This window comes from Equus quagga, chromosome 14, assembly GCF_021613505.1.
Source record: "Equus quagga isolate Etosha38 chromosome 14, UCLA_HA_Equagga_1.0, whole genome shotgun sequence".
NCBI classification, from domain to species: Eukaryota; Metazoa; Chordata; class Mammalia; order Perissodactyla; family Equidae; genus Equus; species Equus quagga.
Window position 1 is genome coordinate 78,339,497 of NC_060280.1, and position 18,647 is coordinate 78,358,143.

The 18,647-nt window shown below is 41.1% G+C and overlaps 1 protein-coding gene across 4 annotated transcripts in view; it reads right to left on the reverse strand.

Moving 5' to 3' along the window:
• Positions 1-18,647, reverse strand: part of PRDM10 (PR/SET domain 10) — a 93,431-nt gene that overhangs the window by 73,629 nt on the left and 1,155 nt on the right. The window lies entirely within an intron of this gene.

Here is an 18,647-nt window from a genome sequence, read left to right on the forward strand (position 1 = left end):
CTGGTCTCATTTCAAAAAGCATCCCCTCCCTCCAGGATCAGACCCCTCGAGACCTGGCCTCCTTGGTGGGAAACCGAGGGCAATCCCAAAGGTGCAAGACTGTGGAAAATGTTTCCCCTTTTACCTTATGGCTGTGTTTCTCAAACATTTAAGAACTTGTGGACACCAGTAATTGGTAGACCCTGGTAAGAAAAGCAGTGTCATATGGCATATCTGATATGACAAAGTGTAATCAAGACCCAACCAGAATATGTTAGTTCTTTATCAAGGAGCACGAAAGCAATGTGAAAGCTTTAAATAGAAGCAGTATCTAAAAATATTGCATTGTTATTAAAATGTAATTCTCCAAACTTAGAAATTAAATGTATTCAATTAAATATTCCTTCTACACACATTACAGTGGAGGAAATGCCCCCCAGTCCTACCAAGGACCAGCCTCTCCACTTCACTGCTCTGGTCCTTCCTGGACCCTCCAGGGCTTCAGCCTTGAGTCCTCGCAGCATCACTTCCTCCCTGCCTCCTGGATCAGTCACATCAGCAACTATGCATAGCACTTCTCATGGTTTTGGGTTTTTTTTAAGATTTTTTTTCCTTTTTCTCCCCAAAGACCCCTAGTATATGGTTGTATATTTTTAGTTGTGGGTCCTTCCAGTTATGGCATGTGGGACACCGCCTCAGCATGGCTTGAAGTGTGGTGCCATGTCCTCGCCCAGGATCTGAACCGGCGAAACCCTGGGCCCCAAAGTGGAGTGCACAAAGTTAACCACTCAGCCACGGGGCCGGCCCCAGCACCTCTCATCTTTATGACAATAAAAACAGGAGATTTATTTATAGTAGTATTTATTTATTAAAATTTAAAAGTATGCGGGGCTGGCCCCGTGTCCGAGTGGTTAAGTTTGCGCGCTCTGCTGCAGGCGGCCCAGTGTTTCATTGGTTCAAATCCCGGGCACGGACATGGCACTGCTCATCCAACCACGCTGAGGCAGCGTCCCACATGCCACAACTAGAAGGACCCACAACAAAGAATATACAACTACGTACCTGGGGGCTTTGGGGAGAAAAAGGAAAAAAACAAAATCTTAAAAAAAAAAATTTAAAAGTATGCACTTTCCTGAACATGTTATATTTCACTAAAATGTTTACATTAAACGAAACTCTCCCACTTTCCTGCTCCCCTCCCACACTGTCTGCTCATTGTCACACACAGTACAAACTCTGAAGAGCTGTCTGTCTACAGTTTGCCCCCACGTCCTCACCTCACATCCCCTGGCCCACCCTAACAGGGCGTTGATCCCCACCACTTCCCACTCTTCTTCTCTTGGTCTTCTGATGCTGGAAACTTCCCTGGTTTCCCCCATCTCTCTGACGGCTCCTTCACAACCGCATTCGGTGGCCTGACCTCTGAGGGCGGCGATGCCAGGCTCCCTCCCAGCTCTCCTTCTTCCTAGCTGCATCCTCTCCTGAGGCTCCTTCCGGCCTTTAGGGCTTTTCCAGTAGCTCTGCCTGGAAGCTTGTCACCAGCCTCTCTGCATGCCCACCTCGTCTGTACTCAGACTCTCGGGGGCAGCGCTGCCACCTCGGTAGGCTCTCCTGTTCACCCTCCCTCACATTACTCTCCTTTAATGCTCTGCAAAGCATGTGTCATCAATTAAGTGATATATATACTTGTGCATGTCTGTCCCTCACCCCGGGATGTGGCTGCGTGAGCGCGCCCTCCCCTCAGCACCTAGACCGGGCCTGACGCCACCAGTGGCTGCTTGAATGAGTGTGTGGCACCGTCTTCTCTGCCTTAGGAGGGAATGCGCTACTTAACAAAAATCCTCAGAGGATGAATTCTAATAAAAATGTACTACTATTAAGAATGATGGTGCACGACTGCTTCCACAGCTAAGAAACTAGGTATACATACGATACCAATGTTTATAAGGGAACTTTAGTGAGCTGGGAAGAACAAAACACGAAGAGGGAGACAAGGAAATTAGACACGACATGATCTAGTAAATTAGCTAATTCGAATATTCTAAGGGAACTTGAACTCACGCCAACTATACAGCTGCAAAGGTACCTGGAACTCAGCTGCCCCCGAGTTACACAAAATCAAAATCAAAATCGGTCGCTATAAATGCAAAGAACACACTGTCAGCCAAATATGGTGTTAAAAGAAATTCTCTGAGAAGTCCAATTATTATGACCCAATGTGTAAATCTTGATGTGTGACTATAATTTCTGAAGTTTTCATTTCACGACCTTGTGCCATGCCGAGGACAACACCGTAAGATTGGTTCAGATACTGCTCCCAATTATACACAGAGGAGTGGCGCTCACAGTGATTAAAAGCCTCCTCAAGCTGGCACAGCCAAGTCAGTGGCAAGGCAGTTCTCCGACTGGAACCAACGTCTTCTCACTCCTTCCCCAGGGCCACCAACCTGCCTTAGCTAATAGGCTGGGCAGGGGTTCCGGGCTGACAATGAGATCTGTCAGAAGTCACACATCAACAGTATCCCCTCGTGTCACGCGCCCGTGGTAAATCCTTCTGTACCAACCTGGTTCTTGGCATGGCCTCTCGCAGCCTACTACTGAGCAGCTTCCTGCTCTCTCACATCCAGGCTGCTGCAGGAATCTGGACGAGAGGCAACAAAGCTCCAGAATCAGACGGCCTGGATTCAGACTCCAGCCACTGTCCACTCGCTACACGACCGGGGGCAGGTTACTTTACTTCTCAGGCCTTAATTCCCTCATTCATAAAATGGGCACAGCAATAATAATCTACTCCCTAAGGTAGAACTAGGAAATAATAGGGTGAAACTGTGAACTAAGACACCATACCTGGCACATAGTGGTTACTAATGTAATTGTTACTACACCCTAACTTCGTGTTCATTCCCAGGGTCAAAAGGAGCGAGCCCCTCAGGTTCTCTGCCTGCTACTGTGTCAGCAGGACAGACCTGAAATCAATCAGATGGTCAACTCCACTAACCGCAAAGGTCGTCCAGCTAAGAAAATGTGCAGTATAGCGTGGCTTCACAATAATAGTTGAACAAAGCTTTTGTAGCCTCAATTTCAGCAAAATATTAGTCTGTATCTTTTACTGTTCAGAGAGCACCAAACACAACACGAGGCAACATCTTTCATGACATGTCAACAATCTATCCAAAACTGCCTTTGTCAAAGATATCTAGTTTCTGTTACGCTCACTTTTGTAGTATATTTTAATCTTCTCAATCTCTTTCAAAATTCTAATATAGCAACAGATAATAGCAAGCGTTGGTGAGGACGTAGAAAAACTGGAGCCCTCCATACACGCCGGTGAGAATGCAAACAGTGCTGACGCAGTGGAGTACGGTCTGGCATTTCCTCCAAGGCTAAACGCACAGTTCCCAGACAACCCTGTGATTGCTCACCGGGGATAATAAACCCGAGGGAACAAAAATATATGCCCATAAAACACGTACACGACTGTTCGTGGCAGTACTGCTCAAACAGCTATAGAGTGGAATCAAGCCAAACGTCCATCAACTGATGAACGGACACACAAAATGTGGTCTGTCCACAGAACGGAACGTTATTCGACAAGAAAAAAGGAGATGAAATTCCGATACATGCTACAAGAACAAACCTTGAAAATTTAGCTCTAAGTGAAAGATGCAAGTCACCACATGTTAAATGAAGCCATTTACATTAAATATGCAGAAGAGGCAAATCAATAGAGATAGAAAGTAGATAAGTGGTTGCCTAGGGATTGGGATGAATTAAGAGTGACGTTTAAGAAGTGTGGAGTTTCTTTTGGGGTTATGAAAATATTCTAAAATTGTGACAGTTGCTGTGAATATACTAAAGCCACTGAACTGTACATTTTAAATAAGTGAATTGTATGCTATGTGAATTATATCTCAATAAAGCTGTTTTAAAAAAGAAAAAAATGGGCATTTAAATTGATGCAAATCTTCTAGGAAGCAATTTGGCAATAAACATCAAGAAACTTCATATTGATACCGACCCTGGTATCAGTTTCCCCATATTAAACCCAGCATATATGGGGTTAAAACCAAAACACTCATTCCCTGCTTACTCTCTGGCTTCCTGGCTCCAGAATCCACTATCCTCCATGGAGACAGACACCGTCAAGGACAAGCACCTGGACCATCTCCTCCCCACAAAGAGATGCGAGCTGGTGGGAAAGCTGCTGACCAGCAAGGTCATGAGCTCCCTCCTCTCTGCAAGTGTCTCAAGGCCAAAGACAGGCTGGTGGGAAAGCTCCGACCAGCAAGGCCATATGCTCCCCCTCCCCTACCTAAAGCCCCAAATAAAACCCTTCCTTTTAGCTTTTCAGGAATTTTGGGATTTGAGCGTTAGCTGCCCTCTCTCCTTGCTCAGCGCTGTGCAAAAATAAAGTTCCTATTTCTTCCACCACACCCGGTGTCAGAGATTGGCTTGCTGCGCAACGGGTGAGCGAACTCACTTCAGGTTCGGTAACAATATAGAGAGCCAGACAGACAGAGAAAAAGACAGAGAGACAATAATATTTGCTACTAGAGTAAATACAAGGGCATTTCTTTTTTTCTTTTTTCTTTTTTTTTGGGGGGGGTGAGGAAGATTGGCCCTGAGCTAACATCTATGCCAATCTTCCTCTATTTTGTACGTGGGACACTTCTGCAGCTTGATGAGTGGTGTAGGTCCTCATCCGAGATCCAAACCCACGAACCCTGGTCCACCAAAGTAGAGTGTGCAAACTTAACCCCTACGCCACTGGGCTGGTCCCTATAACAGCATTTCTGATGTAAACAGCTTGAGAAAGTTCCAGAACCAAGAGAAATTGAAGACGTGCTCAGAGACTATAACTATGAGAGAGAAAGCCTCAGACAGTAGCTAGGACAGGCCTAGAAAGACTTCAAGTTGAAGAATTACAATTCCCAAAGTTCATGAACTGGTTTTATCAGAATCACCTAGGGACCCAGATGAAAAGACAAATTTCAGAGTCTCACCCCTGAAAATTTTGATGCAATCAATTGCAGAGGTGGAGGGGAAGAGCAGGCATACTAATTTATAAACCTCCCCAGGTGATTCTGATGTCAGGCAGACCTGGCTAACTCTTACAAAAGGAAAGAAAAATCTTTTATCATGGTATTAACACTTTTGGAAAATCATTCTAGAAGTAATAGGAGGGACTGATTATAATTAGGCCAAGAACTGCCTTTAGTACGGACTGGGCAAAGATTAGAATTTTTACTCCAACGTAACGATATTAATAGACATTCATACACAAACTTTCAGTCCTCAAAGTCATCACCTTAATAAAAAAGACTTTTTTATTACTAAACAAAAACTTAGAAGATCCTTACACCTTTCTTCAAAATATGCAACTTACCAGCTTCCCTAATATGTCTGTGGTATTTGTATCTCAGAATTCTGAAAAGGCTGAGTGGTTGTTAATTTAGGTGGTCTTCCCTGCCAACCAGATTACTCTCATGGTAATCGATTTTCCAGCTTTCCTTCGCCACACAATAACAAGCAAATCTGTTCCACACACTTAGGAATATTTGAAATAAGCTCTGTATGTAAACATGGGTTCATGAGAAACATTCAAGCTGAAAGACTGATACAAATGACTCATCAAATAATACCATGCATCCAAGTCTTCTGACTCTGGATAATGGATTTACACGGCTCCAAGCACAATCCCTCCAGCTTCCTTTTTGAACAGCAGCATTCATTTGCAAGGCCACTGGCAGGGGTACAAATCCAATCTGCAGCCCTGGCACACCTGCACACAGGAGGCTCTGCGGCCCACACATCTCACGCTCCTTCGCTGCATTAGCAATTGCAGTAACCAAATAGGAGACTTGCAGGTGGGTCTTCTGGGGCCCTGAAAGCCTGTTTCACAGATGGTTCTGGGTGGTAACTATGACTTGACAATCACAAATCCAAATTGTTAGGATAAAATACTGGATAAGGAAAAGAGGCATAAACTTAAGTACTAAACTGTTTCCTCAATAACTTCAAGCACTTTAAAATGTTTTAACTGGAAAAAAAAAGAATAAAGAAATTGCTTAGAAGAAATTATTCTAGAGCACAATTTTCATAACTTAACACTGTATATAATACAAGAGAAAACAGTGTAACTATCTCTTCAGTCTATCTCAACTCCTGAAACATACACAACCTTTTGTTGATAGACTGAACCAGGCACTGACCCAGGACTAAGAAGCAAATTGATACTGGTCTGAAGTAAGTCCCTTTACATCCAATTCACGTGCCCTGTGAACAGGTGAATGTGGGCTTCACCTTCTGTTCATTTTCAAATTCTCATTCCTCAACCTCAGTCCTTTGTTTGCAAAGTTAAATATGAAACACAGAATGGTCAAAAATAAGCATTTGATTATCAAGATGGTAAGCCCAGACAGATGACATAGCGAGCGAGGCAGTTACGGCCTTCATAAAAACTCTATCTTACTGGCATACAATTAAAACTTGTAATCTAAATTCAACCTCCTCCAAATTTCAACCTCTTCCATCTTAATAAAACTACAGTAGAAGACTAGCATCTACTGTTTAGTATTCAGAGGTGTCTTTTACAAGCCTGGACATTTCTTAAAGTGTTTTCTCAGTCCTGCAGGGGAGGAAGAATATTCCTTCTGGCTGGTCTACAAATTAAATTGACATGAGACAGAATAACAGAAGAAAATCAAACAAATCTTTATAACATGTATACATGGAGAAACCCAGGAAAACTGAGCAACTCAGCAGAATGGCCAAAGCTGCCACCTTAAATACCATCTTCAGCTAAAGACAAAGGACGGTATTGGGAGTAGAGGTTTGGAACTTCAAAGGGGCGGAAGGCAATTCACATGGAGATGGAAAAGCAACTGTGTGGTAGACAGAACTTTGATAAGAATGGGCTTAGCAAGGACCCCCACAGTCTATCGACACCCAGAGTTATCTATGGCCTGTCCTGGGATGGGCCTTCTATCTTAAATTCTTTAAGGCAGCTAGGAGGAAGGTCCAAGTTTCTTTCAGAGTCTTTTGTTCTTAAAAATAATCAAGCCAGAGAGACACACTTGGGGTGGCCAATTCCGATTGCACACAGTACACACTGTGGGAAAACACTGGATGTGAAGGCAAGCAACCCTTCTTTCCCTTGACAACAGGAGTAATACCACCTACCTCACCTAACTCCCAGGCTCACTAAGACAGAGCAAGATGTGTGTTACAGTATAGCACAGTGGTATGGAGCATGCTACAAATGTTAACAACTATGCAAATTATGATTACCACAGCCTAAGTGATAGATCAGGAAGGTATCTTATCCAGAAAAGTCTTATTTCCAATTAACAGACATTTTAATACATTTTCATTATTAAACAATTGATTTGGGAATACATATCTCAACCGTAGGCAAGGGTTCTCCCAACTAATGTATTTCACTAGAAAATATGTATATGTGAAATTAAAATTGATAGAATTTTAAAACTGGTTAGCATTTTGTTCTATAAGGAGAGACAAAATAGTGGCATCGCGTTCCTGTTTAGAAATCTCAGCCTTATCTACTTCTTGCAAACACTTAGCTGGACCATTTCGTTCAGATGTAACCTGTAACAAGGTGGATTCATTTGCAAATCCAGTGGAGTTAAAAGAGACCACAAAATTAGAATCCCCTAACGGATGTAGCTCTTTATTTTAAAAATCGGCATAATCACAGTTCATCTGGTTGTAAATGCATACTGGGAATTCAATGTTACTTAAGTAAGTAGGGAAATGTAATAATTACAGCTATTACCATTTACTGAGCTCCTGTCACATGGCAGGCACTGTCCGAGGTCACAGTGCTGATAAGAGGCCTTTGAAACCAGATCCCTCTTCCCACAGTGCTTAGACATCTTCCCCCTTCTCTGCTGCACAGCTTTCCTCCTGGGCAAAGCTGCCGGAGCCCAGGCGCGGCTTGGACCTGCTGCTCGCTCCTTGGTCTCCCACCAGACGATGCAGTCAGTAGGCTAGGCTTGATCCCAAAGGAATCGAGGGAGGTTACAATTTACCAAACCCACAAACAGAATTAATTGAGCAAATGAGTCAATAGCCAGACAGTTGAGGTAGCTACAAAGCTTTAGTGAAGGATACCCATTATAAAAACTCAAATAATTTTTAAAAACAACAATATTTATTAAACACCTTTCTGTGCCCAGCATTGATTTAGGAAACAAAAAATAGATTGGATGGAATATTTTATTAAAATATTCAGCAGAGAAGGAAAATATACATAGCATTTATTCACAGTTGTGCCAAAAAAAAGCTACCCATGTCTACAGAAAAGAACAGAGTAGCCCTCAAATATTAACTGAATCAATTCATATCAGGAAAATTACTCCAAACTTTCCTTTTCTTTTTGGTTCTCTCATGTATGCATTTCTCTAACTGTGGAATTGCTGGGCTTGAGAGTCTGCATATCTTTGACTTCCTAGGTAATGCCAAACTGTTTTCCAAAGAAGTCAAACCAACCTCTATTCCTACCAGCCAGGTAGGAACGTTCCTATCGCTCAACAGCTCCAGGCTTCAGTGTTGCCAATTTACCCTAGGCACACAGTAACATGGCACTGTGGTTGCAGTAATTTATATTTCCTTGGTTATCAACAAGGTTGAACACGTTTTCACATGTTTATTAGACATGTGGATTTCTCCTTTTCTGCAGTGCCTGTGCAAGACTTTTGCCCATTATTCTATTAGTGCAGGTAACATCTTATTTAAGAAACCCTTCTCTATACTGAGGTCATGGATATACTCTCCTATATGCATTTCTAAAAGCTTTATTGCTTTGCCTTTCACCTACCCCGCTACCTGGGTCATAAGTCAAGTGTTGGAATCTGTGTGGGACTGTTTCTGTATGGTGTTCTATTGATCTATTAGTCTATCCTGCTGCCAATATCACACGGTCTAATTATTACAGCTCTTCTTCATCTTTAGTAGAGAAGTCTCTCCAACTTCTTTTTCAAGAGTTTCTTGCCTTTGCTTGAGCCTTGGCAAAAGTTTTAGTATCAGCTTGTCTAGCTTTTTCAAATTTGCTGGGATTACATGAAATCTATAAGTCAGTTTCAAAAGAATTGATACCTAACAATATTGAATCTTCCAATCCTTGGACCAGTGTGTCTCTCCATTTATTTAGGTTTTATTTAAAGTCATCCAATAAAGTCTTAGAAGTTTTTCTGTAAAGGTCTTACACATATTTGTTAGACTTAAAATATATCTCCTATAGTTTATAACAGTTGAAAAATCAGGAATCTGAAAAAAAGATTTTTTTTTTTAAGATTTTATTTTTTTCCTTTTTCTCCCCAAAGCCCCCCGGTACATAGCTGTATCTTCCTAGCTGTGGGTCCTTCCAGTTATGGCATGTGGGATGCCACCTCAGCATGGCCTGACTAACGGTGCCATGTCCACGCCCAGGATCCAAACCGGCAAAACCCTGGGCTGCCACAGCAGAGTGAGCAAATCTAACCACTCAGCCACGGGGCCGGCCCCAAGATATGATTTTTTAAATGATGTATAAAAAGATATAATTTTTTGATGTGACATCTAGAGTTTGGGATAAGTACATATAAATATGAATAACATCTTTCTCAAAATTTTTTAATGGAGCAAAGTTCATTAAAGCACAATTATGCTATACAATTTAGTTTTAATTCCAGAATTATTGTTTTGTAGCTATATCTCACCTCAAAAGGTTTAACATACTTGAGAAAACTTGCATGTCACACAAATAAGTGTGCTAAACATCTATTGGTTGTAGGTCCTTATATTTATCAAATTATGAAGTACTTAAAATCCAGAATAATTTTAATTCACTAACCTAAAAAGAAAAAAAATAAAATAGAAGATGAATAAACGATGGGTAAGAGACCAAAATCTCATTAATATACACGTCATGTGACATGATCTTATACATAGAAAACCCCAAAGAATCCACAGAAAAACTATTAGAAATAATCAACAACTACAGCAAAGTAGCAGGGTATAAAATTAACGTGCATAAATCAGTAGCATTTCTATACACTAACAATAAACTAACAGAAAAAGAACTCAAGAACTCTATCCCATTCACCATCGCAACGAAAAGAATAAAATACCTTGGGATAAACTTAACCAAGGAAGTGAAGGATCTATACAATGAAAACTACAAGACTTTCTTGAAAGAAATTGACGATGACATAAAGAGATGGAAAGACATTCCTTGCACATGGATTGGAAGAATAAACATAGTTAAAATGTCCATACTACCTAAAGCAATATACAGATTCAATGCTATCCCAATCAGAATCCCCAGAACATTCTTCACAGAAATTGAACAAACAATCCTAAAATTCATATGGGGGAACAAAAGACCACGAATTGCTAAAGCAATCTTGAGCAAGAAAAACAAAGCCGGCGGAATCACAATCCCCGATTTCAAAACATACTACAAAGCTACAGTGATCAAAACAGCATGGTACTGGTACAAAAACAGGTCCACAGATCAATGGAACAGAATTGAAAGCCCAGAGATAAAACCACACATCTATGGACAGCTAATCTTCAACAAAGGAGCAGAGGGCCTACAATGGAGAAAAGAAAGTCTCTTCAACAAATGGTGCTGGGAAAACTGGACAGCCACATGCAAAAGATTGAAAATCGACCATTCTTTTTCACCACACACCAAAATAAACTCAAAATGGATCAAAGACCTAAAGATTAGGCCTGAGACAATAAGTCTTTTGGAAGAGAATATAGGCAGTACACTCTTTGACATCAGTTTCAAAAGAATCTTTTCGGACACTGTAACTCCTCAGTTGAGGGAAACAATAGAAAGAATAAACAAATGGGACTTCATCAGACTAAAGAGCTTCTTCAAGGCAAGGGAAAACAGAATTGAAACAAAAAAACAGCTCACTAATTGGGAAAAAATATTTACAAGCCACTTATCCGACAAAGGGTTAATCTCCATAATATACAAAGAACTCACACTGCTTAACAACAAAAAAACAAACAACCCGATCAAAAAATGGGCAGAGGACATGAACAGACATTTCTCAAAAGAAGAAATGAATATGGCCAATAGACACATGAAAAGATGTTCATCATCGCTAATCATCAGGGAAATGCAAATCAAAACTACACTAAGATATCACCTTACCCCCGTTAGATTGGCAAAAACATCCAAAACCAAGAACGACAAATGTTGGAGAGGTTGTGGAGAAAGAGGAACCCTCATACACTGTTGGTGGGAATGCAAACTGGTACAGCCACTATGGAAAACAGTATGGAGATTTCTCAAAAAGTTAAAAATAGAAATACCCTATGACCCAGCCATCCCATTACTGGGTATCTATCCTAAGAACCTGATATCAGATATCTCAAGAGTCCGTTGCACCCCTATGTTCATCGCAGCATTATTTACAATAGCCAAGACGTGGAACCAGCCTACATGCCCAGAAACTGATGATTGGATAAAGAAGATGTGGTAAATATACACAATGGAATACTACTCAGCCATAAAAAAAGACGAAATTGGCCCATTCACAACAATGTGGATGGACCTTGAGGGCATTATGTTAAGCGAAATAAGTCAGTCAGAGAAAGACGAACTCTATATGACTCCACTCATAGGTGGAAATTAGTATATTGAGAAGGAGATCCGATCGGGGGTTACCAGGGAAAAGGGGGGGGTGGGGGGAGGGTACGGAGGGGGAAGAGGTGTACCCACAACATGACTAACAAAAATGTACAACTGAAATTTCACAAGCTTGTAATCCATCATAACATTAATAAAAAAAAAAAAAAATCACCAAAAGAATTAGCCTATAAAATTATTGGTTATCAAATCCAGACATATCTCATACTTGTCCTCTCTCTTTCACCTCCACAACCATGATAATGCATAATGGATTACATCAGAGGGGGATTTTTGTGTCCAGCTTTCAGACGGCTTTCTTATCTTTCTGCTCCTCCCCCACCTACAGCTAAGTCTATCTCAAATACAATATTCACTTAATCCAAATCATGTAGAGTAGCTTCCTGATGTCCATCACATCATATACAAGCTCTACCAATTTCCTTGCAAAATCATTCATCATCTTGGCCATCTACCGGTCTCTTTTTCATTTTTGTCTCTGAACAAAATGTGTGTTATCTTTTGGTTCAACCCATTTCCCATCACCTGGCCTTATTGTTTTGTATCTCACCTTTCTTCATCGGCTCATGCCACCCCTCTACTGCCCACTTTCACAAACGGGATCCCCATCAATCTAAGGACAAGTCTATACTCCAAGAAGTCTTCCTTAATAAATAAATTCACCCCTGAAACCAAAAAAAAAAAAAAAAAATATACACGTCATGTGCTGGGACTGAGAATCCAGACACCTGCTCCTAGCCTCAGCTCCCACTCCTCTTATATAATTCACTGAACTTCTGTCTCTTTTCTCTCATTTTTAAAGTAGTTACAACACTGTTCTGTCAGTGTCACATATCAAGGATTAAATATAAACAGTGCCTTAGAAAGGACACAAAAAGTTAGTCAAACACAAAGCAATACTGGGTCAAAGGAGTTACAGCTACTCTTCTATCAGAAGGGCATTATGAAACAGTTGCCTGTAATCACGGTTTGTGGCAAGACTGAAAATAATCCCCAATAGATTGGCCTCAAAATCTTTTTTTCTTAATGTTTTAAAGATTTTTATTTTTCCTTTTTCTCCCCAAAGCCCCCCAGTACATAGTTGTATATTTTAGTTGTAGGTCCTTCCAGTTGTGGCATGTGGGATGCTGCTTCAGCATGGCCTGATGAGCAATGCCATGTCTGCGCCCAGGATTCAAACTGGCGAAACCCTGGGCCAAGGAAGCAGAGTGCGCAAACTTAACCACTGGGCCACGGGGCCAGCCCCTGGTCTCAAAATCTTAAAGCAATGATAAGAAAATGGCAGGATTTGCATACAAAACTAAGAATTTTGAAGAAAAGGGAGGAAAACTTCAGAAATCATTTTGAACACCTTAAGTTAATTGTTTTCACTCCTTTAAAAGGCATTCTTGTACTGCATTCTATATTAGGGGCTGAAAAAGATCCACAGCTTCTAGAAATTTACAATATGTTTAGGAAGCAAGAAATAAGCACAAATGATTGCTACACAATACAACGTAGCACTCAATAAATGTTACTATTATTACAAAGCAGCATAAAAGTCCCGTAGGACAGGGGCGGTCCTTATCCGCAGTTTCACTTTCTGGAGGTTTCCTTACTCATGGTTAACAGCAGACCAAAATATTAAATGGAAAATTCCAGAAATGAACAATTCATGTTTTAAATTGCCCGCCATAGTGAGCAGCTCTGTGATGAAATCTTGCTCTGTCCTGCTCTGTCCGCCCAGGACGTGAATCATCCCTTTGTCCCCTGAATCCACTTTGTATATTTACCTGCTGGGTATCACAGTGCTAGTGTTCAAGTAACCCCTATTTCACTTAATAACGTCCCCAAAGCACAAGAGTAGTGATGCTGGCAATTCAGATGTGCCAAAGAAAAGCCATAAAGTGCTTCCTTTAAGTGAAAAGGTGAAAGTTCTTGACTTAATAAGGAAGGAAAAAAAATCAAATGCTGAGGCGGCTAAGATCTAAGGTCACTTTTATTACAGTATATTGTTGTAATCGTTCTATTTTATTATTAGTTATCGTTAATCTCTTACTGTGCCTAATTTATAAATTAAACTTTATCATAGGTATCATAGGTATGTGTGTATAGGAAAAATCATGGTTTATATAGGGTTCAGTACGATCTCAGTTGCAGGCATCCACTGTGGGTCTTGGAACGTACACCCCACGGATAAGGGGGTGCCATTCTATTTCAAATTTCAGGGTCCATAAATAAAGTCTCACTGGAACAGAACCGTGCTTTCACACTCCAGGGGTAAGAGAAGAGCAGTTGCAACAGGGACCGTGTGACCCACAAAGCCGCAAATATTTACTATCTGGTTCTTTACAAAGAAAGTTTATCGACCACTGCTCTAGGAGGATGGATGAGATTTTGGTGGGCAGAACTAGAGGAAGAGGGAGGGGTGGGCAGAGACAGACAAACATTCCATCTGAGAAATGAAGGAGTGAAAACATGAAGGAAAACCCCAGAATATTACAGGGACAATGGGAAGACCAATGTGGCTGAAGCAGAAGGTCTAAAATTGGTAAACAGATACTGAGCCACTGATTACTATGTGCTTTGTTACTGGGTCATTTATACTATTGGAGAGAGTAATTACAAGCATTCTCATACCAAGTCTGTGAAATTGGTACTATTATTATCCCCATTAATAATTAAGAAAATAGTTAAATGATTTGATAACGAAACTAAGGCTTATGGAAGTTAACTAACCGCCAAGATCACAGCCAGTCAATTGAGCTGACCCGTGAATCAAGGTCCCTTTGCCCGTAGAGCCCGTGCTGTTAACCGCTACACCATATCGAACCTCCATACCAGGTAGTAAAAAGAGCACATCTAGGGGCCGGCCTGGTGGCGCACTGGTTAAGTGTACACGTTCCACTTCTCGGCGGTCCAGGGTTCGCGGGTTTGGATCCCAGGTGCAGACATGGTACCCTTTGGAAAGCCATGCTGTGGCAGGTGTCCCACATATAAAGTAGAGGAAGATGGGCACGGATGTTAAGTTAGCTCAAGGCCAGTCTTCCTCAGCAAAAAGAGGAGGATTTGTGGCAGATGTTAGCTCAGGGCTAATCTTCCTCAAAAAAGTAAAAAAGTAAATCTAAAAAAAAGAGAGAGAAATACATCTACAAAGGTCATTTAGGGCAAAACTGTCAAGGTTTCCAAACATAGGTGTAAAAAGAATATGATTTTATGTGTAGGCTTTGATTCCTTAACAGCTTTTAAAAGGAGAGCTGTCCCATGAGCTGGTCTAAAGTGTTCCACACTTAGAATCAGACTATTGTGGCCTTTCATTAAATCACAGGAGAAAAAATTGTGAGCTTGATTTTCTCAATTTCGAGTTTCTCCCAAAAATATTTCTTAAATCTTTGAAAAATGGCACATTATAAAAATCAATGAGTAAGTAGCAGACCAAGCTTGGGAAAATTCAGCTGATTATGCTTAGTTCAATTTTTTTTAATGGATTATGTACTCAACAGATGTCATTTTACTATTTTAAGTTCAAATGATTAACTGAATATATTAATTCAATAACAGTTAACTCAATTATCTGAAAGTGGTTTTAAAAGTAAGATATTCTTCCAAAGAATGATGTTTCTGTGAGAACTATCATAAGCACTAAGAAAAATCAGACATATCTACATAGTAGCAATATCTATTAGCTGAAACTGTAGAAACAAAAAGATAATACATTGTCGATGACTTCCTGCTATTTGCGAACACCCCACCCCACCGCTAAGTCTAAAGCTGCACTGGTCAATAGAAATATCCTGCAAGCCACACATGTAAGCCACATATGTAATTTTAAATCTTCTAGTTGCCACATTTTTTAAAAGTAGAAACAGGTGAAATTAATTGTAACAATGTATTTTATTTAACCTAGTATATGCAACATATTATCATTTCAACATGTAATCAATATTTCAGAAATTGAAGTATTTTATTTCTTCATACTAAATCTCAAATTTGGCACATATTTTACCCTTACAGCACTAGCCATATTTCAAGTGCTTCACAGCCGCATGTGGCCACTGGCTCTCACACTGGACAGCAGAGATGTGAGGGACTGCTCTTCCAAAGATTACGGCAGGAAAGAGGCTACGGATTGCAACCGAAGAGTCAGACCGACAAGTGAAAGACATGGGTAAAGAAAGAGAGCGTTTAGCTCCAATATTCTAACATTGAAATAAATGAGAGTGCGACCAAGAAATGAATAACAAACAATAATAGACTATTTTAGCAGACAGTAATCTTTCAGCAAGCTATACACTTGAGGTTCTTAAAGCACTGACAGTACTGATTTTATAATGATTGTTTTCACCACATTTTAACTAGTCTTGCTATAATTGTGACTTGGGATTATCCGTAAGCTCTCTCCTTATCCCTGAAATCTCTAAACTATTTCAAAGTTTTCCAAAAAGAGCCTGTTTCCAGGTGCTTTCCACAACTAGAACAAATTTAAAGTCTACACATTTATGGGCAATGGGAAGCCACTGAATGATTTTGGAAAGGGAATGGAAATAATGTTTCAGTACTAATAGTGAAGTATCAGTGTTACAGAAGGAGCTATAAGAAATAAACTGGAAAGGCACCAGTTCAGAATGTTCCATGTAAGTCTTGAACTAGGGTTACAACACTGAGAATAAAAAAGGGACAGAGGCCAGATACCCTTTAGCAGTGATTGAACTAAATCATGTAAACAGTGTAATGCCAGAAGAGGGAGAGGAAGGTTTCAACAGAGAATGACCAAAATAATAAAGTCAGAAAAAGCTCCGCCTTCACCTTCCTGCCCCTACCCCATACCCCAGGAGAATTTGAGTGGGACCATTCTGCAAACTTGGTAGCAAACATTTCCTATTTCTTAACTACTGGCTCCTTCTAGACTCCAGACCAAATTCTCATTTGCTAATACTAAAGTATCTGTGATAAATTTAAACAGTAATCAATAAATTCCGCTTGTGAAAAAGATACAAATTGCTGGACAAGGTGTGTCTATTACACTCTTTGGGATGGAGGTTGGGTGGGGGAAGCCTGTGTATTTTAGTGGCAATAGGTCAAAGTCCATCAACATTCCACTTTAAAACAAACTCTGACTAAACAATTCAAATATTGCAATGACAGGATGTTTAATAGTTTATCATTTTTACCAAATGAAAGTATGCAGTTACCATGTGTTTACCAGTGCATAAAATGTAAAATTAAGGAAACCAAAATTATGGCTCAATACTTCTCAACACTGATCAATTCTGCTTGTTACTCAGAAATATTCCATTAGGTTATGCCTTTTAAAAGTGAAATAAATAAAATATAATTCTTTTACTTCAGAGGATTTCATGATGCCTCCTTCTAGTAATGGGGAAAACTACTAAAAGTGGCAAATTTTCAGCGAAGTCATTAGGTACCTATCTACATTTAAAAAAGAAAAAAACTAGATGTGAAAACCACGTATCAGGATGCCAAGTCTGTAAAAATGTTTTATACACACACAAAGATTTGAAGCACACCAAAACATCAGCAGGCATGGTCTCTGGTAATTGTTCTTGGGTAACTTTTACCTTTTATACTGTTCCCATATTTTCTATGTTTCTACAATGATCATTTATTATAGTTAAAACTAGAAGAAAAAATAAATTTAGACAAGTGGAAATCAAGGCGGTGCCAATCGATTTAGGATCATATTGGATTAAAATGCTACCCTTTGTACCACCGGAACCTCTAAGTAAGCAGCAGCCAGGTGAAGACCGGACTCCACCTTATCGATCACACGCGCCCAGTGAATGACATTGACATGCGCAATATTCGACGTGCACATTAATACGTGGTGGGCACACTACAAAACGTTAAAAACTAAAAAATGGCTTTTTTAGAAAAACAGAGCAGTTTAGTACCCTTGCAAAACAAATAACAGAGCAGAGACAAGAATGGGTCTCAAGGAATAAAGGAATAAAGAGAAGTCACAAGTGGGAAAAATGTCTTGGTCCAAAATTTTAAAACGTAAATCTACCACTAAATTGTTCACTTTAAAGTGGTTCATTTTGTCGATTTCACCTCAATTAATTCAAAAAGTAAACCTAGAAGTTACTTTCTAAATATACCAGATTGAATGAACACTGCCTTAAACACGGCTTTGCCCCAAACCTTTTTTTTTCCCCCTCTAATTTTGTTTTCTCAATTCTAGAGCAACCGGCAAGTACGGTTCATCACCGGAGAAGCCCCCGCGGTGCTGGGGTGCAGCGCGCAAGAGAGCCCCAAAGCAGCCGGCGCACCTTCCTGCCTTCACAGAGCTTACAGCCAAAGGTGGAGGGGTAACAAAAGAGCGGCTCAAAAAAGAGGCCACAAACAGTCACGTGTGATTTTGCTGTTTTTTTAATGAAAGTTAAGTAACTGCTGAGTCTAAAGAACTTTTGAGGGTGATGAGCCTGGCAAGATTTGAACAGGTGAAAGCGCAGAATTAAGCCCAGGCTGAGCTGGGTGGGACTCATCACACATTTAATCCTCGTTGACAGCCCCAAAACCAGCCCTCCTGGGGCTTAGGCGTGCACAAACATTGACTGAAATCCAACAAATCCGCCAAGCAAGGCTAAACACGCACGCACACAAAATTCAACAGCGCTGCGCTCATTTTCCTTAATCGAGCACCGAAGACTTGGCTACCGACTGAAAAATGCTTCATGAAAGCTGATGATCGGCTGGAAACCATACACCATCAAGCGGCTCCCAAAGGCCTCTGGCTCCCGCCTGTGCACTCGGCCCGGGCCTCCCCGACTGTTTACCGAGCCCGACCCAACGTGCCCTGCCCACGCCCCTGCGAGCGGGGCCTCCCGGGTCCCGGCGACGCCACCTTGTAAATAAGGGACGGGGCGGGGGGACCAGCAGTCAATGGCACGGGGTGGCGCGGCCTCCCACGACAAAGCAGGGCGCCCCCTCCGACCGAGCCCCCGCCGCGCGGGCCGGGCCGCGCCGCCACCCCCGCGCCGCCCCGCGCGCCCGGCCG